General features: G+C 39.2%; 1 protein-coding gene across 1 annotated transcript in view; it reads right to left on the bottom strand.

The window, feature by feature from the left end:
* itgb5 (integrin, beta 5) overlaps positions 1-25,972 on the bottom strand; it is an 84,544-nt gene that overhangs the window by 16,324 nt on the left and 42,248 nt on the right. The gene's annotated exons all lie outside the window — the stretch shown is intronic.

Genomic DNA, 25,972 nt, shown 5'->3' with positions numbered 1-25,972 from the left:
AGGAAGAGAAGAGAACAAAGGGGAAATAAGCAACTGTCACTCAATCGTTAGTTTTATGTCAGTGTTTAAAGAAGGCAAGTCTTCTCTGATGCTTTGTTGCTGAAATCCTGAAATATCGTCTAAGGATTAGGAATAAAGTTATTGTCAAAATAATCCAGAACCACTCAGTACGCTATTTGCTGTGGTACCAAACAGTTATCAACAGTTTTAAAGTTTTCAAATCTGGTTCATGATGACCCAAAATGAGACCCATTTCTGCTCTTTAACAGGAGGTGGACAGACATACTCAAAGATTCAATCTGACAGTTTCCTCCTCCTGAGAGAAGAATTTCCTCCTTTGCTGCTGTGAAAACAGCTGGAGCAGCTGGAGCTTCACAGAGCGACAGATTTCCCACATCCACCAGGCACTGAACATACTGCCTCTGTCTGACACACACATTATCTTCACCGAGGATAAATCCAACAGGAGGATCCCCAGGGGAGAAATGCGTCTGATGGGGTCATGTTGATACTCTGATTTGTCTCGCTTGTCTCAAAGACAAAAAGAATCCTTGATGGAGGGAGGACAGCAGCTGTAAACATGGAGCCATTACTCTACAAGCTTATTTCACACTGGTTGTTCCAGGACCTTCCACAAAGGCAGCATTCACCGAGCTGCTATCTCAGATGAAGAAGGAGGAGAAGACAGAGAGAAGGCAGGCTGCAGGCAGGTCAAATCTAAGACTTCACGGTGGAGAAATAAACGTAACATTACAGTGTCTAACAGCTGCTATAAGTTTGAGATGCTGAGAGGACGGCTGGTGATGATCCTGGAGCTTCCAACTGCTCTAACAGAAATCCCAACTTGAACTGAGCTGCTGTAAAAAGCAGCATGAGGCTTCAGTATGGAGCCCTGAGGCTTTAACACATGGGAATGACACGCAGAGCTGTGAGAAGGCAGTTCATTCTAAGTTGACACACAGCCGTGAGAAGATGCTTCAATGTTTAATCTAAACTAAACATCAGCAAGAAGTTGATTCTTTTCATGCAATGATGATATATCAACAAATACTTTGAAATTAACTAAATCCTTATAGATAATTATCAAGAAAAGTGCTGAACATTCCCTGATTTTAGCTCCTAAATTCATTTCCCTTACTGTTAACTGCCATGAAAATACAGCCAATGAAAGTCAGTGACGTGTATCATAAGATGTTCTCACAGTGATTTTTCACTACAGAAGTGTCATGAAGCTCTGCTGTTTTTAGGTCTCAAGACATTCATATTGATTCTGCATCAGCATGATGTTTAGTGTGCCACGGTGCTGCAAGGTCCCCAAACCAAGACCAGAAGGCTTCACCCTTGCAAAGATAATACATTGTCCAGATTTCCTGACTGCCAACAGGCGGACCAACCATCTTCAAGCTGATAGTCTTTTGGGTCCAAACCTACCTGACCAGTCAGCATGATTTGAGGATAAAGAGGCAGTTGCTACAGGCTTGGTTTAGTTGTGACAGCCTAAGAAATCAGCGTGATGCAGCTACAGCTGCAGTTTTCATTAGAACAGGACAGGAACCACAGTGAAAGCCTTCCTTGGTGTCAAAGATGTTTTTGCTCTTCTCTACAGGTTTCTGACAGATTGATATTTATGATAGTTCTGACTGTGGTCCAGCTCTAAAAACTAAAATGTTGGAGTTTTGGATTTGTGATTGGATGAAATTTGAAGTTTGAAAATGCCATTAAACTCTTTAGGGGCTCTAATGTGTGATTTTCACAGTTTGCCAGCAGCACATATACAATATGATTAATCAGCTCACAGACATAATCCCTGTCTGTTTAACTAAAGAGAAAGAAATCTCTTACTTGAACTCTATCTTTGATTCCTTTGACATTGGGATTAAATGTACTGAAAGAAAAGATAACTCTAAGGTGTGTTCAGTTTGTGTTTTTTTTTGTCCTTTTATAAATATTCTGAAAATCAAAACAGACTTTTTCAATCATTTTCAGTATTTTGAATCAAAACAGAGTGAGCAATGATAGAGTAATGATCTAACAGCTGAGTGAAGGCTGAGGAGAAAATGGGTCACTAAATGAAATCACTGCTGTCTGTCGAGGAGTGGCTGCTCCTTCTGTCTAACACGCCCTTGTTTGCAGATTTTGGGGATAAAAATGATCAGATTATGTTGCCGGTCAGAGTCGGACACAGTGGGGAGTCAAAGAGAGTTGATGACTTAACCTGATCCTTAAAGAGGTCAGAAACACTTCTCTAATCAAAGGAAACAGGAAACATTTAGTCAAGTCGTCTGCAGAGCAGTCAGGATTGTGCAACATACCGTCTGGACTCCTTGGCGTTCTGTAAATTCTTTCTATTTCTGTATTAAGAGGACTTCCTGCTTAATTATTAAACTGCACCAGTGCATGTTAAAATGGAAAAAAAAATAAATTTATCCCTTTTTCTCTTTGTGGTTGAAGCACCACTCCCAGAGCTCGGTCAGTGGAGGTTTGCACGATGAGTGACAATCAGCTGAGTCACCGTACCAATGCTGGGAACATGTCCTTAGAAAAGGGCATGAGAGGGCAGGAAGAGGCAGATTTTAGAGAGAGTTTGAGAAGGAAAAGACAGATTTAGCTGTCTTTACATCAGCTTATTGTTCGGCAAGTCCTGACATGCTGCTGCCATGTCTACTGTCTTTAAAAGTCACCCTCCTTTTATCAGCATGTGTCAGACATTATCATACATGTCTGAGCACAGATCTGAAGATCTGGAAGGAGTAGCCTTGGGCTCACCTATATGGTTTCCTGTGACTTAGAAAGCTGCACTTATACATAAAATATCTCTTTATGAACATCATATCACACACTGTAGCCCCCATAACTCTATAAAGCATTTTAAAATGTAGTAAAACAGCATCCCTATTCATCTTCTCATATTAACAGCCCAAAAATATTCTGTTTAATGCAGAAGAAGAGGAGAGAACTAGGGATGTTCATCAGAATATTAGCCAGTAAAACAAATTACTGGTAACTTTATAAGTTTAACATTGATTTTGTTTAGATGTTATGATCAAACTGCAGCACAACCACTCACCAGTAGATGCTTCTGTAAGTTCTGGCCGTCTGAAGTTCTGGTTTATACGCCTGTTTTCCCTGCTCTACATCTCACATGTAAACAAGCATAGTGAATGATTGCATCTTATGAGAATGGCATGAATCGGCAGTTTCGCTTCATTTTCAACACCAGAGGTGAAAGGACTTCCACCCCATTCAGCCAGTACTCGTTGGAAGGATCCAGACAACCACAAACCCAATGTCTCCTTCTGCTTGAACCATGTCCTTCTCTCCTCATTAGAGAGCTTATTTCACCTCATCTTAGCTGGGCACTGCCTTTTTGTCATCATACAGATGTCTTTTTGCTAATCAGGCCTCTGTTATGAGGACAGAGATGAATACCATCACTAGCAGACAAGCCTCCATCCTCTCCATCCTGAAACCAGATGCTCGGAGATGGCGCTCTGCTCCTCCATCACGCCATTCTCTCGGTTATTGAGCTGCTGAGTCCTTCCATTTCTTTTGGCTGTATCTACAGGACATTTTGATTCTCTGACAGTGAGATTAGACACTGCTCATTATAAACACAGCTGGAACAGAGGAGGAGACATGGAAAAGGTTCAGGTTTTCTTTTTGTTTCGGACTTTTCCATGACGTCTCTCCAGACGTTTGCTCGGCCAAGAGGTAGAAAAATGAGACTGAAGACGAAGCCATTAAAAACAAATTAAAGTGAGATTTTGACCTCAGACAGAAGGCTGCTTTCTCTTTCCTGTTAAATGATTGTTTTAATGCATCTGTGACTGTAGTTTGGAAGAAATCCTGTATTTCTATCCTGATCGGGAACAGAAAACAAGGCAGAGAATTTGCAGACGTTGGCCTATTAGCTTGGCTAATTTGCATAATTTTCCTTGCATGATGCACATTAATGTAATCTCATAGAAATGTAGCTTTCCTTTTGATCACAGCCTGTGAGTTAAGCTGATTCTTATCCATGTGCATGCACAAATCTGCCCATTGGACTCGTGCCTGTGTGTCCTGAAATGTGTGGTTGTAAAATGAGAACAGTTGAAATCCCAACATTGTCTGTATACTTCCAAACTGTGCACACAGCAGAACTAGCTCATCAAAAGAGACCAGGATGCCAAATCACTCAAGCAGTGGGGACCCTCAGGCTATTCGCTTCCTCTGCTGAGAGGATTACAGATCACTGGGTAAATTCAAAGTTTGAAGAGCAGTTACAGGTGAATGGGATAAAAAAAAAAGGAGGAGAAAGAGAGAAGACAAAAAGATAAAGGGTTTTGTGGCATTTTACTCTTTGCAATACAACACTTGCTACAAAGACCAAATGATAAATTTAAGGAAAAAAGAGCAAACCAACATGAATGAGATGTCTCGAAGTGCTGAAGAAAATGACCATTTAAATTTAATACTGACATTATTTATAAGAAAGGCTGGCCGCACAGTAGATGATTTTTAGCTTGACTTTAGGCTAGCTAAAAATCAACTTGACTTTTTAGCTTGATTGTTATGGCTTGATGGTGTTTTGTTCCCTCAACTTCACCTGATAGGCAGCTGCTGCCTGGAAGGCATGTCCTACCCTCCAACTGCCTTCCAATCAGATGAAGTCATAAGCTTAACCCCTCATCCAATCATGAGTCACTATTGTATGGAGTGAGCAATCTTGCTGCTTCCCCTGACAACTATGCTAGCTTGTTTGCTAGCCTCTGTATTAGGGCATAAGTTCGTTAATATTAGCTACCTTGAGTCAAATCTGAATAATGTCATAGATTAAAAAAACAAGCAAACAAAATCAACCCAGTTGAACCTCCTTAGCAAATTTAGAGAAGCTTATGTATTTGGTAGGCATCTAGATGCCTTCTAAGATGCTTAGTACCTTATCATATAGAGCCTAGCTAAATTCAAGGCAGCTAAAGACATGGTAGGGACAGGTTAATGTCTTCCAGGCTGCTTATACTAGCTGCCACTGTCTTCCAAGTAAAGTTAAAGGCAAAAAACACCCCTGAGAGACTGGGAGGCTGCCCAGCCATGGGAACCCATTCCACAAAGTTCCTGCTTCACAGTCTTTGTGCCTACATTAATGCAAGTGGAAGATCAGAACTCTTCAGCTATGGAATCAGCAGGCCACAGAAATGCCACTGAACAAAATGGAAATTGTCACGAAGGAAGAGGGTTGACAGCTCCGTCCCCTTTGTGAGATTAAAAAAAAATGAATAAATAAATACAATTTTGGTCAGAACCAGTATTAATGTTTTGGATGTACTAGTCAGCAACATCTGTACCAAACTATTTTCACACTGAACAGCACGTTTTAAAGTGAAATATTAAAGTCAGCAAAGGAATAAAGGTTGTCTTGGTAGATGCTCATTCTGTTTAAATAAAATGATGCATACATGAAATGCATAAATTTGTGCCTGTCATCAGTGGAGGTCGTCAGGGTGGCGGGCCACACTCTTAAATTCATGGTAGGGGAGATACTGGGACTGATTTACTGACAGTGAAAAATGTTCTGTGTTGAAACACAAAGAGACAGAGAAGTGGTGGGCTGCAAACAAAACAACAAGCTTAAAGACATTTAAATCAATCACAGAGCTGCATTTGGTAATGAAACTGCTGCCGTCATTCACTCACACATTAAAACCTTTAGATGTCATGTTAATAGCAGCTAAATTCGTGTGAATGTAGTGTGGAGTAGTCTAAAGAGAGCTTTTTATGATTCTAGCCGATTAAATCAGAGATTATTTTTCCTTCTAGTGGTTAACACCCAGAGCTCCAGCAGCATCAGTCCCTGGTTATAGTAATGAAAAATGAATTATCATCTCTTTCTTCTGTCAGAGTGGCTCTCTTTGAAAAATCAATTACAGGATCAACAACATATTCCTGACTAAACCGCCGGGCTCGGCACAGAGAGCAGCATTCCCACATTTCTGCCTGGAGACAAGCAGGATTTCAACATCCATTTAAACAGGCTTCGGTAAATATTTGGAGATTATATAAAGAGGAAATGAGCTGTTGGGTTATTTTTAGAGCTATGGTTGTTTCATCGGCTTGAAAAACAGGCAGGAGTTTGACCAATGCTGCTCTTCTCCTATAAAGCATTAAAAATATACAGAACATTCCCAAACATAAAGTCTGAAAGCCACAGACAGGGGCGCACATCCAAATATTTCCAGTCTTTCTGCAGGGATGGAGCATGCACACCATCATCTTTTCTGTGAGGTTAAAATAAAAGTCAAACTGGACACTGATGTCTTCATCAGATTTCTGCTTAACCAGTCTGAGTCATTCCACAGCAGCTGGGCAGAGCATCAAGCCTCGGGAGATGGAGACTTTTAGACTTTCATACCTTTTTAAATTCAGTCATACCATCATAAAGCTCCTTTTTCAAGCCAAAGCTTCATGGTCGTGACAGAGACTCATACTAATACAACCAAACAGATCACATTTTATTGAAAAACCTCAAATCTTCAAAAAGAAATTTAATAAATTTCTTTCAGATTTAAAACAGACTGAAGAGGATGCTGTGAGACAGAAGAGTGTGATGTGCCAGGAAAACAAATAGAATAATAAAATGAGATATTTTTTATTAGGAGTATAAGAAGCAAATGTTTAAAATGTTTGAAACTTATATAAACTGCTTGCTCTTACTGAAAGTCTGATAATTCTTAAGATTTCACTTTCTGCAAAAAAGAAGAAAAAAAAAAGCATTTTCTCCCTGGTTCCTGGCTCCATCACTCCTCTGTTTATCAGTTTTATATCAAGCCAACATTCTCAATCGTCTCTGGAGGAAGCATTTTCTGCAGAGTTCATCAACCTGAACTTGGTCACCTCTTTCTAAACGCAGAGCGTAATCTGATGAGTAGCATGCAGAACGGCTGAATTAATAGCTGGAATATAAAAAGCCCTCTTCACTCCTCACTGTTGACCCAAAGAGACCAAAACTTCCTGCTCCAGCGGTCAAAGATTGGCCTGTGTCCCAGAGGATGTGTTTATGTGGATGTGAACGCTTGCACAGAAAGAAAATGTGGCCTCTGCCCTCTGACGTCTCCAGTTGCAATCAGAAGCATTGCCCTGTTTCTTCTCTCAGCTGATGAAGAACTCTGCTGAATATTTGAAATAGTTGTGGTGCAGAATGGCTCGCCTGAAAACACTCGTACATTCAAAAAAAGAAAGTCAAGAGGAAACACGTCTGTCTGAGGAGGATTAAAAAAAGATACCCAGGCTTTATTTCCTCTGCCTGCTTATATCCTGTGGGGAATCCTGCAGTACTACACTATCATCTCTCTGAATTACGAATGAAAGAATGAAAACGAATGAATCACACTAGTGATATAAATTCACCATAGGAAATTACAGCTGACATTTTTTTAAACCATGTTTGATTTTTTTTTAGTTTTGCTCCCGAAGAGTACACATCGGACTGATCAAAGCACTGGCTGTTGTTAAGCGAAGAGTTTAGAGGCAGAGCAAAAACATCCTCTTCCTTATAACATCATGCTTTTCTCCTTTTAATATGAATATTTGTCTGTAGCCAGAGCCAAGCTGTTTTGTCTTTAATCTGATATTACATAGCCTGGTAAAAAAAGGGAGGGAGGCAGCAAGCAGCCCAACACATCTATGTGTTGGTATGTGCACAGCTGGAGCTGTTTACAGCCAAACAGGACTTTAGTCCAATGATTCATTTAACAAAAAGTGTCGTCTTACCTCAGACATACGACTAATCACTGCTCTGGTTCAATCAGCTCCCTCAAAGTACTCCCCTGACCAGTCCGTAACACAAACAGGTGAGCCCCTCTTCACAGCAAACCCAAAGGGTGCCATTTTTTTTATCAGAAGCCTTATTTTGTTTAAAGAATGAATGAAAAACCAGTTCCTCCTTCAGCCAACTTTGCAGAAAAGAGAGAGCAGAGCTGTGAATTAAGCAGTGGAAAAAGGGCACTGACCTCCTACCTGTGCATAAAGGTACCAGTATGCACAGACTGGAGACCATTTTTCTTCCAAATTTCAGGATTTTTGGTGCTATTGAACATTGAATAACTGATACTGCATTAAAGCATGTAGTATAAAAAGGACTGAACTACACTGAAGAAACTGATTTTGACCCTTAGTATTTGTAACGTATAATTATTAAGTTTGTTTCACTGATTTAAATGTGTAATTCAATCCTTCTTATATTTTTTGACTAATTTCAAAATGTGCTGTCTCCATTTCAAATGAGTTGATTTTAATTGTGCAAAAGTAACATAATAAAACTTTGTTAACATAAGTTGGTTTGAAATGTGTTAACGTAAAAAGTTGTGTTAAACTATAGTGATTTTAATTATGAAAAAGTAATGTTAAAAATGTGTTCAGGCTAGTTGATTTTGATTGTGTACCAGGAACATCAAAAAACTGTGTTCAAATGAGGACCACATACTGCCCTGTCTGAGCATGTGCAGAGAAAAACCGCCATTTTGTCCTTTCCTGGTTAGGATATACAATTTTCAAAGGACATTTTCAGCGCCGCAATAACCCACCCGTTTTTCAGTAAGTAAGAAATTTACTGTTATTGGTGGTTAAGCTTGTGTCAGAAAGTTAAATTAGTTTCTGTTCAAAGTATTTTTTTTAACACATATTGGTTGTTATTATAAGATGTGGCCGACACTTGGTTATTACTCAAATAATTTGAGTTATGACAAATCTGCAGTTTTCCCAGAATGCCCTTGAAAAAGAGATTTTTAATCTCAAAGAGTTTTTCTACTGGTTAAATAAAGGTTAACTAAAATAATTTTAAAAAATGTACCATGAGTGAAGTTGCTGTCTCAATTAAAGATGTCCCTCCTATAGGGGGCATTATAACTGCTAATGTCAATGAATGTTGAGTGGCACACAAGCAGCAACCTCTGGTCCTAAAAAATGAAGCCAATGCGGAAGTGCAAAAATTTATGTACCGCGACTGTCCATTTGAGGCTGGCTGCAGGAAAACCAGAAGTTCTGTCTGCACACTTGTTAAACAGCCGGTTTTGACACACAAAATAAACTGGTTTACAGCCTGGTTCTAAACACCAAACGTGTCTCATTAGCTAGTGTCTTATTGTGCTCTCACTGTACGGGGGGTAAATTTTTTTGTACCACAATGGTTTGGATTATATTTAGGATAAACCTCACTTCACGGTGATTGGCACATCTCATTTGATTGACAGATAGCTTGGCAGGCAGAGGCTCCATTTCTGTCAACCAGAATGCTACCTAGCAGGCTGACAGGAAGTCGCGCTTAGTGGGCGGGCCGTTAGGTTGATCCAAAGTTCGATTTCAATATGGAAGTCTCCACGAATGGGCTTCAAGAACCGATTTAGCCTGCCTATTGTAAGCAGACGACTAACGTCACACAGGGTTTGTCCAATTCTTTCTACAATCTATGGTGGCACATTGACATTGGTGAAACTTCACCTACTGGTGCAGTGGATGACTTACAGTCATTGCTACAAATGACGGCACAAGTTAGTCCACTTTAGGTGAAATGATAACATAAACAACATTATCATTGAGTACTATATGACGTTTAAAGGTAATCTTGCTTTACAGTGTACTAAATTTGAGCAAATGTACCTCTAATTTGGAATTATTTAAAAAAAAAAAAAATTTGAGTCAACTTAAAAAACGTGTGGAATCTAGGCAAATTTCTTTTGTGCAACTGCTAAAATTGATAAAACTGAGTTAATTCAACTCCATTTATTCGAGTCTGTTTAACCTAGGTTTAGTTAACTTTTCTTTAAAAATTTTAGCACCTGCTACACAAAATTATTAAGTTAAATGTACCTGTATTATTCATCTGAGATTACTTGATTAAAGAAAACATTAAGTTCAGTCAATAAAAAAAACTATATCTAGATAAACATATTGTGTGCAACTGCTAAAATTAATAAAATTAAGTAGGATCAACAAAACATTTTTTCAGTGTATCAAAAAATCAGACAGCTGGTTCAGTTAACACTCCATTACCTTTTAGTACATTCTGCTGGTTTGAACAGATTTTGTATTATTTTATACCTGCTAATACAGAGAATTCACTTTTTAAGCTATTATCTGCCGATGCTGATAATACTGTGTTCCCCTACTTAAACTCTTCAGTACTCATCAGGAAACTTACTGTCTGCCATTCAAATCTATTGATAGTAATTATACAGGTATCTCCTACTTGTCTCCACAAAGTTGGTCTATGTGAGGGACTAAACTTCAAATCAAAAGCAGTGTCTACAGTTTATTCTGATAAAAGCTTCAGTTAATATGACCACATGTAGCCTGTCTGGTGTTCCCTCGCTGTCTGACTTTATTTCAAAATGTCGAGACGTCAAATGACAGAGAGCTTTGTGCGTTAATTTCAGAGATGTCAGACTAGACGAGTCCCTCCCCGACCCTGAGAACCAGCAACTGTACGGCTTTAAACTACAGCAGAACAATACGACTGAACCATTGGCTGTAATTACACATTTGGCTGTGGGAGGAGATTACTGTTGGTCAGAGCTCAGACTGGATCAGGGTGTAATTTTCCCTCTGTGTGAACGATGTTGATGCAGTCAGACTCAATTTATACAAGGCTGTGAAGAAGTATTTACATCCTTCCTGATTTCCTTAATTTGCATATTTGTTACACTTAAAAAATTCAGATCATCAAACAAATTTTGGTATTAGACAAACATAACCTGAGTAAATACAAAATGTAAGTTTTAAATGATGATTGCATCTATTAAGGGAAAAGTTATCCTAACCCACCTGGCCGTATGTTTAAAAGTAATTAAACATTTTTTGGGAAAGCTGATTTGTTGTCACTATCGACACCCAGGCCTGAGTACAGCCAGACCAGCTGGATTTTGTCTGACAAAGTGAAGTAGGCCAAAAGATCTCAAAAAGCAACACATCGAGAAATGAGAAAGAAAGTCACAGACTGGGACTCCAGCAAACCACAGTGAAAGCCATAATCCACAAATGGAGAAAACTTAGGACAGTGGTGAACCTTCCCAGGATTGGTAGGTTAACCAAAATGACTCCAGAGCACAGTGATGACTCATTCACGGGGTCCTAAAAGAACCCAGAACAACATCTAAAGACCTGCAGGCCTCACTTGGCTCAGTTCATGTCAGTGTTCATGATTGATCAATGAGAAAGAGACCGGGCAAAAAAGGCCATCCATGGGAGAGTTCCAAGGCCAAAAAAGACCAAAAAGAACACAAAGGCTCATCTCACATTTGCCTAAAAACATCCTGATGATCCCCAAGACTGTTGGGAAAATATTCTGTCAACTGACCTGACAAAAGTTTAACTTTCTTGAAAGTCTGGAGTAAAAATGACATGGAATTTCATCAAAAGAACATGAGACCAACAGTCAAATATGGTGGTGGTAGTGTGATGGTCTGGACCAGGACCTGGACCACTTGCTATAATTGATGGAACAATGAATTCTGCTCTCTACCAGAAAATCCTGAAGGAGAATGTCCGGCCATCAGTTTGTGACCTCAAGCTCAAGAACATTTGGGTTATGCAGCAGAACAATGATCCAAACGCACCAGCAGGTCCACCTCTGCATGGATTAAAAAACACAAAATGAAGGTTTTTGAGCGGCCCATTCAAAATCTGGACTTAAATCTGATTGAGATGCTGCGGCATGACCTTAAACAGGCCATTCATGCTGGTAAACCCTCTAATGTGGGGAATTACAACAATTCTGCAAAGACCGAGGAACAAAATTCCTCCACAGCGATATGAAAGACTCACAAGCAGTTATCACTAAAGCTTGCTTGCAGTTGTTGCTGCCAATGGTGAAACAACCAGTTATTAGGATTAGGGGGGGATTGACTTTTTCACATATCCTTCTGACTACCAGTAGTTCAAATTTGTCATCTGTGGAGGACATTTCTAAACCTGAATATCTCCCACCCACTGCATACTACTGAATTAACTCCTTTTGACATCTACAGAGGACATTTAGGGCTTTTTAATGATACCAAATGTGAAGGGTTGGGGCTTTGGTACCTTTTTCTTTTTCATCAAGGAAAATGTTGTCCATCAGTACAAGCGCTTTTTATGGGAAGAAGAAAAGTAAGTGAATAATACTTTTTTATTAAGCAAATTTTGGCTTGAAATGTTGCTGGCATATTTTATATAAGTCTCTTAACAACACATTAAAACACTGTCTGAATTATTTTAACTGTATTTTTGCATAGTATTCAAGTGTTTAAAAAATGTCCTCCATAGTGGACATTTGTAGTTATTTCCTCCATTTTGTTCTATTTTTTCAAATGACAAGAAAGGGAGTCATTCTCAGAAGCAGAATGAATTTTACTGCAAACTGTTGATGGAAACTCAGATATTGAGTTGTCTGATGAAAAAGATCAAGATGCAGTAATTGAGCCAGTTGGACGAAACACATGTATCAACATGTCGCAGATCTGCCTGCAAGAGCAAAACATACTGTATGTGATGTGCACAAAGTGCAAGGTATTCCTTTGTGTTTCCAAGAGGGGCTCATCACAGGCTCAGAGGGCCTCATCACAGGCTCAGAGGGTAACTTCATGGGCTCAGAGGGCCTCATCACAGGCTCAGAGGGTAACTTCATAGGCTCAGAGGGTAACTTCATAGGCTCAGAGGGCCTCATCACAGGCTCAGAGGGTCAAATCACAGGCTCAGAGGGCCTCATCACAGGCTCAGAGGGTCAAATCACAGGCTCAGAGGGCCTCATCACAGGCTCAGAGGGTCAAATCACAGGCTCAGAGGGCCTCATCACAGGCTCAGAGGGTCAAATCACAGGCTCAGAGGGTCAAATCACAGGCTCAGAGGGCCTCATCGCAGGCTCAGGGAATTGCTTTTTGAAGCATCATACCAAATAAGCACAACAAAGCAAAACAAAACAAAACAAAAGTAATGATGGACAGTTAGGTGGATGTTAAATTCATTCTTATGTTGACATTTTTGTATTTTCTTTGGGAATAACTGATTGCCATCAAGGTTCGGTTTCACATGTATGTTCTTCCGATTTCCTCTGTTATGGACACATGATATCTTAAAAAAAAAAAAAAAAAATATATATATATATATATATATATATATATATATATATATATATATATATATATATATAAAAAAGTTTTCAGTATTCTAATTACCTTACAAAGATTGGGGGATTTAAAAAAATGTGATTGGACAACATTTTTTTAAGTCAGGAGGATAAGACCAGGTAGGTTTGGGCCCAAAGATTCTGCAAATATTGAGAATCTTGCAGAATCTCTTTTTTAAAACCAGATGCAAAGATGCCCCCTTTAGTGTGCATCTATTTGTATATAAGCTTGAGTAAGCTTTGGCATCTAACAAGGCATCACATTCAGTTAGGGGACAATCATAACAGCAGTTTCTTCCATCTTTAACCCCACCTGCTTTGCCCCATCATGTTTAGTGCTATAGAGAAGGCTCCTATTGGCTGTTGAAAAACTTCACAGTTTGTGTGAGCTACAAAAAACCTGAGTATATTGGAAAAATTACTTAAAACAGGACAAAAGGGTCAAGCATCACTTTTAGTTTTGTGAGTGTAAGGCAGAATTTATTTGCCTCTGGGTATAAGATGATGCTAACCTGACACGCCAGGTGGATTTGATTCACACAGTGAATCAAGTGTGACTGGGTGAATGTTCTGTCTGTCACATCTCCACGGGCCAATCAGAGCAACCAAACACATGACGTAGCAGCTATCGAGCTGTGCGTACGCAGCTACTGAGGAATAACGCGAAATATGGCGACTATAGACATGTAAGTACTCGACTTTTGTCGTTTTTGAAAAGAAAACAACTCACTGCTGTTCTTTGTTCTTCTTCTAACGAAGAAATGTCGTCAAGTTCTGATAAAACTGGCGCTTTAGCAGCATCCACGCTAATCTCGTCCTCCATAACTGCACCAGCTCTTGCTGCTGCTTGTTTACGTCACGACTCTGCTGCGCCCGAAAGTACTGCCCCTCATTGCTGATTGGTCCTGTTACTTTCTAACCGGGCCCAAGCAGTTCAGATGGAAGCTTTGCAAGATGGATTCGCCAGTGAAAAACAAGGAAACCGGCGTATCCATCTGCTTTGCAAGGTTAAGATGATGCAAGAAATCTCTTTAAAATAATCTAAAATCTTTTTGCGAGCATAAAAAGAGAATTTTACAACTTCAGGCTACAGAACTGTCAGAAAAAAATCCTGCTCGTCTGTGGTCCGCCATGATTTCAGTCTCTGAACGTGTCAGTCTCACAGGATGGAAACAGAAGTGATGCCTTCAGAGAACCACAAACAGCCAGCAGTAAGAGGAACTGTCAGTGAAACCTCCGGAGTGACAGCGGCTTCTGTAAACACGACGAGTCAGCCAACAAACAAACTGCTGAGGAGGCACTGCAGGAAAAACACACAGCACCAAAACCCTCCCTAACACGGATTTAATTCTGTTATTTTTTACCTCATAATGGACGACATGTTTGTTTCATTTCTCAAGAAGAGACTGGGTTTATCAGAGGACACAAAGTTTAACTGTCAGCACATCTGTCAGAGAGGAACGATTACTAATCCTCCAGGGTTAAAGGCTCTGATACAAAATGTTTTGATAAGGTAACACCCAGACAGAAACAGAAAAGACTGATGCTAAGGGCTGCTGAAACTTTTACTAACAAGAAAAAATAACAGCTGATGAAGTTGTGGATGTATAAAAGCAGCTGGTGTTTAACATAGTCTGCAACCACATAATCCCAACTACTTGATGGGGGTCAGGAAGTGAGGGACAGCCATCAGGGATAAATGAGAATGGAGGAAAGTTAGTACCTTAAAGCTCTACATGGACCTGTATGCTGTAATATCTGAAAATTTCTACATATACCTACAGTAAATTTTACAAAAAATAGATTTTTTCTAAAGCTTAACCAATTTACCTGGTGTGGAGGCAATTAAGATCACAAACTACTCAGTCCTGCAAACTTAGCATCTTGCACTGAGCTAAGAGGCCAGCTGGGCCCCTTTAACATGTACATTTTTATTCTCATTTTGTCAAAAACAAAGTTTTAATTGTAACAATGATGTACAATCAACGAAATGAACCTTGTAGGGTGAGTGACTGAGTAATGATGTGGCATTCATGAATGAGACTGTTCTACTAAACTGCTCCTTTATGTGAGCCACTGTAGCTAGCACACATTTGAGTGCTGGTTTCCTTTCCTCCTTCCTTTTTTGTTGTTTAATCCGCATTTAAAAAGCCAAACTGGTACCAAATGAAGACCTGTATTGAAGCCAAACAACCAGCCCTACTGACCTGAGTAAAATGATCTGGATCTTTTAAAAGAGACTGATTTCCTGTCACAACAAGTAAGGATGGAAGGACATCAGCTGAAGAAACACAGGTAGAATCAGGGTTAAATTAGCTAAACCATGACAAACTGGACTGAACCAAACCGAACCGTTTGTGAAAACACATCTGGAGTTCATCGCTGCTGCATGACGTCATCGGCAAAGAACCTTTCTTTGCCTCCCAAGCCAGGCATTCAACATCTTACTGATATAATAGCATAGTAGTACTGTCATCAAAATTTGGCTCAACAATGCCATTTGAAACTTAATGGCACAATGAGTAATATGTAAATAATATTTCATTACATATTAAATTCCAAACAGACTGAAAACTTGCAGATATACAAGCAAGATTTGCAGAGGATTTAGCATTTGCAAACATATTAACATCTACTACTACTACTACTATTCCAAAGGAGCTGAGCAGCCCGAAAGGTCTAGTTAGCTCTATTTATCTGTCTGTAGCTGCATTATTGCAGCAGCATCAGGTAAAACCAAAAAGCTGATGGGAGAAGTGAAACACTAACAAAAATGGTCATTCTGAGGACAAGTAATGAGAAAGACTGTAGACCCTGAACACAAACTGCTCTGCCAACTCTTCCAAAACCGTCCTTAAGTGGACAGTAACTTTATTTATACCATCTGAGAGTCAATAACAGACAGAAATTATAACACACAAGTCTGCTGAACATCTCTTAGGCAAAAAAAGCCAACAGCTGTATGTCTGGAAGAGCACTTGTTTTTTTTAAATTCTGTCTTCTCTGATATTTGATCGAAATGATAAAACCGTTTTTATGTGATTTCGTTTTTATTAGCTTTATTTTTTAGATTTTATAATGCTACATTCATTTTATTTTCATTTCCTGATGTTATTTACCTCTAAATTGGAATGTCTAAGCTTCTTCTGCAACCATGAAATGCACTTTTGAACTTTGCTTGTAAAAATTGCTGCATAAATAAAATTAATCTTTGCAAAACCAGATTTAAAAAATGATGAACATGGCATGTGGACCAGCTAGAGAAGGAGAGAGTCAACACAGCTTAGTCACCATCTTAATTAAGCCTGCTAGTTAAAGTTAGCACACTGGTGCTTGACAGTTAATTAAGTATCAGTTTCAGTTGTTCTTCTGGCTCCAACGATCGTGTGAACAAGATAATCAGGATTAAATGATCATTGCATTAGCTGAGTGCAATGTGGCACTGGTTTTGTTCACGATGATGTCCTGTGTGGGATTACTGAGGCACAACTATTATTCTCAAAGCTGTAAAAGGCTCATAACAACAAAGGCACCACACCTCTGTTTGTCTGCAGTCAAAATAAAAGCACTAGATTTTATATTTTTACAATAGGAGCCTGAAATTCACAGGACAGAGAATTTAATATTCAACAGATGCAGAGAGGATGGCAAGCATGTGATGCAGCAGGATGTTGCATGCTGTTAGAAGAGGGTGTTAGTGAACTGTGTTAAATATAAACATGAACTGGGTGATGTGATTATAAAGGGATTTATTAAGTCATTTGGTACCAGCTCAGCCAATTTAGAAAAACAGTTGCAGTAAAGAGGGCACATTTCTTACATAAAACATAAATACTGGGGCGCAGATGGACTAGTGGTTAAAGGTGCGCCCCATGTACACGGACGGCTCGGGTTCGAATCCAGCCTGAGGCCCTTCACCGCATGTCTCTCCCCCGCTCTTGTCCCTGTTTCCAACTCTAGCTACTGTCCTCATCTGTCAAATAAAGGCACAAAAATGCCCCCCAAAAAAAATCTTAAAAAAAAGAAAAACAACACATAAATACTACGTACAATCCAAATACCAAAAAGTTGGGACGCTGTGTAAAATGTTAACAAATGATTGAATGAAACAATGATTGTCAGATCTCATAAACCCATATTTCATTCACAGTAGACCATAAACAACATATCAGCTGTTAAAACAATAACTTAAAATTTCAGTCTTTTCTTTGTTTTTGCCTTGTTTTTATAAAAATACATGTTATCGTGATTTTGGGGTCTTATTTATCCATTTATTGCTTTAATTTATTTGTTTTTTTTTTTATCTTTTTCTGTATTTGTTTGCACTATTCTGCTCTCTTAATTGTAAAGTGATATGTAACTTGGAAAGTGCAGCAACAATAAATTATGTCATTATTCAGAGCTACACCCTGTGATGGGTGAAACCGGAATGTTTGCCAATTCTGAGCCAATGTCTTCCTCTTTAAAAAGCTATTAAAACAATATTAACATCTTGTTTTTATGAGACTGTGTCTGTCTGTCTGAAACAGCTGAAAAAATGTGGGCTGTTAACATGTGCAGGCTGAGACAGGCTCCCTCCTGTGAGCCAAGCTCTTGATCATCAGAAATAAACAGAGGGACAATAACTCTGAGCATTAAAGGGAACACCAGCTTCTCTGAAAGTTTGCATGCTGATAATGAGCAGAATGACCATGCATCCTGTAGAATGAGGAGGATTAAACCTAAAGGGCATGCAGCGGGATCAGAGTGGGTTCAATAACAGCTATCAGCAGCTCTGACGCGTGGTTCCAACATCACATGGCTGACAGACAACAGTCATTATCAGCTCAGAAAACAGTGTTTACGTCGAGATCCTCCGACTCACAGGACGCCTCCATGTCCACTGACGCTTACTCACAGCCAGCAGGAGACAAAAGCCTATAAAAAGAATCACAAAGGGGGAAACATGGAGGCACAATGCGCTCTGTGTGACCTCAGTTTCATAAGCAGCTGCTTGTTAGATGCTGAAGTTTGCTGTGTCAGCATTTCTTTTGTTGACACTCCATTTAGTGCAGAAACAAACTGATAAGTATCTCCTTTTCTGTAGAATTTACTTGAAAACTGCTTTCACAGGTTGAGTTTTCTTTCACAATAATTTTCCTCTTTGCTATGTGTTATATTGGATGGGTGTGACTGCAGAAATGTCTGTCAAAGGATAATGAAAATTATGAAAAAGGCCAAAGTTTCACCTGGGCCAAAACATTCTGGGATTTTATGACCGGAAGTTCTTTTGTTTGCACGTTGTTGTGTCAAGAGCTGATTTGACAGAACCTCCTAAAAATAACCAGAAGCAAACTGTCTGGACTAGATAATCATACAAATCTGACAAAATCAGTAATTCCCACCCTCTTTATGTAGTAATACAGAGAATATTTACAACAACAAAATCGGTTTGCTGTCAGGGTTGTGGCACACTTTCTTTATCTATTTTAAGAGTTTTAAAGACCCAAACAAAGAAATAAAAATTGCATTTTGAAGCAGCTCTTTCATGTGGAACCCATTCAGATTGAAAACCTCTGTAACATATCGCCTCATTATCGTCGATTGCCTCTTCGAATCTAACCATGCAAAAACTGGTGGATTGCCTAGATTCCATGTCTGTCATCAGGGGAATCAATCTTGCAAAGCCTCAGAGCGATAAACCTGATCCTGGTTAGAGAATGGCTGGACTTTGAAAAATGGGTGGTAGAATAAACTAGGAGTTTTTCCCTTTGCTCTGGAGCAGAGCAAAGGGAAGTGGGAACTATAGTTGCCATCTGTCCTTGAGTACCCATCATCCTTTGTGCTCCCCTCACTGTCTCGATGCAGTGTAAGAATGGTGGACGCTACATGTGGCGAGGGAGAACCAAATGACAAAATTTTAGAGATTGTGAAGGCTCCAGGGACTTCTAAATCTCAAGTGAAGAAGCATTTTGGTTTCTAAGCCTCATGTCCACCTACGGCACTTTTTTGAACATATTTTAATAATCAAAGTTCAACTAATGTCTAACATACGTTGACGTCATTTTTGTCCAAGTCTTCATTTGTTGTTGTTTTTTCTAAAAACCACACTGTGGCCTCACTGAGGTGTTATCATACCGTGAGATTTTAATACCATTACATCCCTATAAAATAGAGAGATGTAATGCATGATGAGATTTAATCCCAAAAGGAATTGTATTGTGGTCTAGTAGTGACTCCCAGTCTTTGCAAAATCTTAGTCTGCAGTTACAAACAGACAAAATGGTTTTAGATGTGAGAGGGTCTCAGATGTTAGTCTCTTTAAAGTCTTCTTGAAGTTATAGCAAAGACCTCTGGTGTAATGCCAGCCTAAGGGTAACTGACTCTATTTGTATACAGAGCGGCTTTTATTTTGAAAGAAAAGAGGGAATTTCAGGAAGACTGAAAATTTAACAGGTAAAAATTTCAGACGAATTTGACTTGCCCACTGAGCTGTCTATGAGTTCTTTTTTTTGTTTTGTTTTGTTTTGTTTTTAAGTGAAATGAGACATTAAGGGGCAGTGGTAGACTTATCTGACTTCACCGTGACTGCAGGGAGACTGGTAGTGTGCTGAAAGGGACAATAAAGCAGGAGATTAATTGCATATTAAAAATCAGTGCACTAGTTATGTTACGCCCTGATTAATTTATTAATGCTGAAAGCACCCAAAATAACTAATAAAGAACAAAACAAGAATAAACCTGTTTGCAGTGAAACAGTTGTTTAAATGACCATGAGCCATGATGCTGCTTGAAATTAAACTAGCCACTTTTAACAGAAAGGAGTATTAAAGCTGACTTCAGGAGCTTTTCTGTATTTATTTCTCCTCAGCATACTATACTGAAACCCTCTGGATGACCAAGCATGCCTTAAACATCTACAGACAGCTGTGTTTTCTTTTAACACTGCATCCGTTACAGTCAGCTGTTTAGCTTTAAAGATCTAAATCCTGGAGCTGATCATCGGCCTCTGGGGACTCTTAATGATGAGAAAGCACTGAGGTAGCTGAGCTGGATATAAAGACATCCATATGAGGTCTGAAAACAGCTGCTGAGCACACAGAATCAAACACTTCAAACACTCTGAAACTACAAATCCATCAGGCAGATTTCCGACTTTAATTTGTTTTTGTGCATCCAGTGACAAACTAGTGAACCCTGGATGCAAGCATCTGATTACTTAACATCCCAACATGGTTTAAGTTTTCTATAGTTATTTTTGGCCTTGTCCTGTGCCTCTTTATGTCACATTTTAACCTGCTTTATTAAGGCCTCAAACACACCACAGTTCCAGTACGAAGGCGTACCTGTGCAGGTGTGTTTGTACAAGCTCTCTCAGTCTGAACACAGTGAAAGGATTGGGGTGTGTCCTTCTTTTAAACCTGAAGTCTTTGTCTGCAGCGCTTTGGTCAGGTTCAGTCAAGTCTCAAAGAGTAAGGTAGAGAGGGGGTGGAGTCTTCAGGTGTTTGTTTTACCTGAGGGGATGGAGGAGTTAGTGTAAGGAGCTGCTCAGGAAGCTTCAAGTCTGACACATGAGTTTCTCCACTTAAACACCCTGTTTAACAAAGAGAAAAATATTGATCTGATCTTCAGACTGCCTGGGTGACTTTCAGCCAAAGTACTAATTGGTGCATGTTTAAGTAATGATGCATAAAAAAGTAAAACGAACCACAACCACTAAGCCAAACACATTTAACAGACTTTTATGTTGCACAAAATGAGATAAATCATCTCCTATGACACAGAAGTAAACATGCAACTAAGCCAAAGATGTATATATACCAGATATGATTTGTTTCATGATGCAGAAGCCACATTACAATATGTATCAGGATACACAATTTGAATAATAAACATGTCCTCCACAGAATTCACAACAGCGGATATTCTTTATTGCAAAGCATCTTCCCCCCTTTTAAAGCAAAGACAGAGTTTAAGCTCCTCAGAGATACAAGAAGTAAATTCAGGTGTTCTGTAAATAATCCCTGAGCTGTGACATTATCAACATTTTAAAACTTGAAATGGCCCTCTCTTTTCATGCAACTATAATATTCTGTTTCACTTCAATATAAATCCTGTTGTACTGTACTTTTGCATAAAACCTTGATACCGCAGTTTTTCTTATGTATCGACAAGTAGGGATTTAACAGTGTGACTCAGACTGCTAAAGCAGCTGTCTAAAGCCTCACTATTAATGACCTTAAGTGCAGTTTGTGATCCTCTGATCCTGTTCAGAAGCTGAATAAAATTTAGACTTTACAGCATCTTCCAGTGCTGGATGGGATAACACACATGAGCCCAGTGAGCCTAGCTGTTGATGCTAGCTGCTAATCAGCCTGCTGTTTGGTGTTGCTGCAGTGTTTTACCTTGTTTTGCACAGCTTGCATATTGCATGACCAACTCATGACTTTGTTTTGATCTGAAGCGTTTATCGCATCATGCAGTTTAGCATCTGCTGTCAGCTTTTTTAACTGCGCAATTTGGAAATGTGTATTTCAAATTTGTCGTCAATGCATTTACTGCCATATTGGTGAGATAAAATCTGTATCAATACAAATATCTACAAGGAGCACATATTGCCATAATGAAGATCAGCATTAGTTCTTGCAGGACACGGTAGTCATACACCCAGCCATGATCAGCTGACGGGCAGCTGATCCCAATTATCATCTCTCAGCTCCCACAGCCAATAACAGCTCTTTCTCTCAACACAGCGGTTATTAATGCTGATGCATGGTGCAGCTGCTGCTGGCAAAGCTTAACCTCCTCCATCCCAGCCTCCTCCTTTATAGCATAAAGCTTGTTGGACCCTCATATTCAGATTCATGCTACTATGGGTTTAATTTCTTTGGAATTAATTGTATTATCCGCATTGTCATTAATGTATCTATCAATATGGGGGTTTCTAGCCATGCGGTCCCTAGAAAGTCAAAGCATGCTGCTTGACTAACCCAAGGAGCATCTATTTTGCAGAGCCTTCTCCACCCAGAAAAACTGTATATTCCTTTTGCAATAAAATGGTAAAGTGTATGAAGAGAGTGTTCCTGACTGAATAGATCTTTTTGAGCACAGGCCTATCAAACAACACACAGTTTTAAGCCAGACTTTAAGCCATTGTGTCCCAATTTCAGGCTCATTTAAAGCACTTATTTGTCCAAAAAGCCCAAAAGTGTTTGGAGGTCAAAAATATAGTTTTGTTGCTTTCTATGGCATCAGAGCCTCTCCAACCTTGAACTCTAAATAATAAGCATGTTTGACATCTATAATTTGAGGTCAGACTGCCACCAACAGAATATTTTCAACAACTTATGTGAGCTAGCAATCTTACTTTGTAACTATTAACTTTGATTTGATGCCCACAGCATTACTTGTCATACAAATCAAAATTTGCTTTCCTTTCTGTTGAACAAAAGCGCCAAAAAAGCAGATCAGCTTAGGTTAAAAATACGGGGCTCAATATCTTTGTTAACTCAGAGGGCACAACCAGAACATTTGTTGGTTTTATCAAGGACAAACTAAATATTTTTGACCTTAACAGCATGTTAATAGCCCAGATTATAAAGCCAGAAAGAATGCAGAGCAGAGATTACACAACAAGCTTTTAAATAACATCACATGTACTGGGAAAGTTTATGACACCAAATATTTATGCATTTTTCGAGCTGAAACTGCACATTTTTCCTCTGTGTTTAAAGCAGCTTTCATGTCTATAACCTGTGTTATAACACGTCCATCTGCAGCTGGTTCAACAGCTCTAACATCTGTATTCCCCTACAGACCAAGCTGTTAAATCAGTGTACTTCTTCTCTTTTCTAACGGACATCTCCTTTAACAAAACAAAGTAATTCAGCCAAAAGTTGCTCTGGGCCTAAAGGACGGCTGTTTCCTTCAGTTCCAGTAACGCTCTGCAGGAACATGACCAAACACACATGTTACCCTGTAAGGAGAAACATGCACGCAGACATACACATGGAGCACATGCATGCGGAGGATCGGGCTGGAGGACAGCAGCTTTATTTATGGGGAAAAGTCTGGAAAAGACAGCCACGCTATTTCTGGCATCAGAAGTCTGCTGAGCGCTGAGATCATTATTTAAAACCAGCTGTGGAGTCGACGACGGAGGAGGAGATGTGGGTCAGCGGGGCAGGAGGACGAGGAAAACAAGGCTTTAAGGAGTCTTGTTAAAAACAGAAAGGAGCAAGAAAGACTGAGGAACACCAGAGCTCTGAGGTAGATTATGATAGCAGTGCTGCAAGGGGAAAGAAATCGGATATTTCTGCTGCATATTGGAGGAGATAGTGACTCATTCTGACTGTAAATACCTGTCCCTGAGAGGAGTACTTCACATTAAATTTATAATCAAAGATGGTGTTTATTATCAGCTGTCCCAGTTGGAAACTTTTCACAAGCTGAGTGAAAAAAGACCAGGTTTTAGCTTTGTGCCATGGAAAGGTTCAAATCTCTTCTAAAACAATGGACAAAAGACAAAATGACCAATTTAGAGGGAGTTTGACTAGAAAGTCAACAGGCCATCCTTTAACATCCAATCATGAAAAACACAACAACAACCCAGTTTTGACAACCCAACTGTTTAAGGCTTCTGCTTTTTGTGCAAAACATGCTTTTCCCCCCAAAAAAGCCCTGTTTCACTGTACAGTGCTGTCTATTTCTGATGCTGCAAATGTTGATTTTTGCAGCAGCAACAGCATTAAGACAGAATCATATAAGGTCACATAACTTGTAAGACTCGATAGCAGTATTAATACAGTGCCTATGAATAGTGGCATAATGGTAGCCATGAATACTGATTAACCAGTGACTGGACCTTCCAGACACAGGTGTCTTTAAACTGCAATCACTTGAGACACAAAAGCCAAATTATACAGACCATTATTAAATTATTAAAATCAATAAAAGGGTAAAACATCCAAAGGGGTAGATACTTTTATAAGCACTGTCAGCTAAAATGGTACTGATTCCAAGGTTTTGAAAAATATAGAGCCAGGTTTTGACATACCTAGGTTTCCATCTCCGTCCCTAACACCTCTGCCCCTCTGACACCCCTCTAGTCCTCTGTGACATTCATGGTGAAGATAAAATGTCAGAGGGTAGAAATATCACATCTTTAAATGACATAATAAACTGGGCTAAAGATAAGAAATATCTGAGTGATTTGGAGCACCAACCAACAAGCAATGACTATATCATACTGCTGATATAACTCAAGCGATAAGTCTGAGATCTTGACAGCTCATGTCTGTCTTTATATCATTCACCTTGAAGATTCTCCTAAGAGACACTCGAGGCTCCACAGACAGATCAAAATATAAACACAGAGACAGATGGTGGAGTAGATACAGAGGATAAGATTACAGGAACATTCAGGGACGGACTGTCGTCTTACACAGGCCATCTGACCCCAGATACACCAAATCTTCCATCAGCTTGCTGTTAACAACTACACATAATCACAACTTTTACTGAAAGTTAAAGAAGAGTTTTAGCTGCTGAGATCTGCTGCTTCCTCTGTGTTTTATGCAACTTTAAAAAAAAACTTGTTGTTTGTGTCACAGCTGCTTCTTTTTTATTTTGTTGGAAAATCACTGAATCATTAATCACATAAAAAACCTCCCAATTCTTTGGAACAGCTAGCATTCCCTGATTCACTTCCAAATTACCCTCACAGTGAGTTAAAACAGTAAACTTTAACTCATGTCTCTGACTGTGACTTGGCTTTATTGTTCCTGTGAAGAGTCAAAAGAATAGCTGGAAACAAGATTTTATTTTACCAGAATCTCTACAGGATCCCCCCCCCACAAAATCAGAAAGATGCAAGAAATTCTGAGAGTGAGAAAGCTGTTGTAGAGAAACCAAACCCTAGAGTTTCATCAACCCTGGAATTTCAGAAAATGTGCTTTAAATGTCATGGGAAGGGCACAGAGCGTGAAACAGTTCTGCTTTTGCTGTCTTGACTATTACCTTTATTGGCATAACCATCCAAGGTAGACTGACAACTCTCTACCAGAGTATAAAATGATGGTCTACGCTCCGGTAGAAGACACAACCTCCTATATTGTCAAACTTGTTTAGAGAGAAAGAGTTTGTTTTTAATCAAGGCAAAAAAACAACACTACCAATAATCCTAGAGTGCCACAGCGATGTCTCTGAGTGCTGCTGTCTTTGAATTTTGCTTATCAGCTTCTACCATTAAAGGTTATTGTTGTAAGGGAAAGCTGGCAGACACCGTTGAACTCTGGTGATGAAAGCTGGAGTCTTAAATGTTTACCTAAAAATCTCAAAAACTAAAAGTTTTTAAAATCATACATTTACAACATTTTCAAGTCAAAAATTGACAAGAAACCAATTGAAAACAGTGGTTAGATATTTAACTAGAGGGCAGCTGTCACTATACATGTGCATGACACATGCACATGTACATCAGTTTTCAATTGAATATCATGGCCTGGAGGTAGTTCCTCTTTAAGCACAAAGCTGATTTTTGAGCCTTAACCTGCTTGTATAAAGTTGACCTGAGTTCAAGACTGACACTGAACAACAACAATCTTCATTTATAACTATTCCTGAATCATGATAAAATATTACACAACCCGTCTGAAACAGTGAATAGTGATACCACATGGCATACAGGCTGCTTTAATTAGAGGTCTGTTATGAAAGCTTGTGAAACATCTGCTGTAGGACATTTTTAGGAAAATACACATTGAGGAAACAAAAAGTGATTAATTTTATAAATTAAGCTACAGCTGGTTTTATTTATTCTTTTTAAACAACAGTTTTATTTAAAACAAAGAGAAGAAG

This window comes from Cheilinus undulatus, linkage group 15, assembly GCF_018320785.1.
Source record: "Cheilinus undulatus linkage group 15, ASM1832078v1, whole genome shotgun sequence".
Lineage (NCBI taxonomy): Eukaryota > Metazoa > Chordata > Actinopteri > Labriformes > Labridae > Cheilinus > Cheilinus undulatus.
The sequence above is the reverse complement of the archived record's forward strand: the minus strand, read 5'-3'. Positions and strand labels throughout refer to the sequence as shown.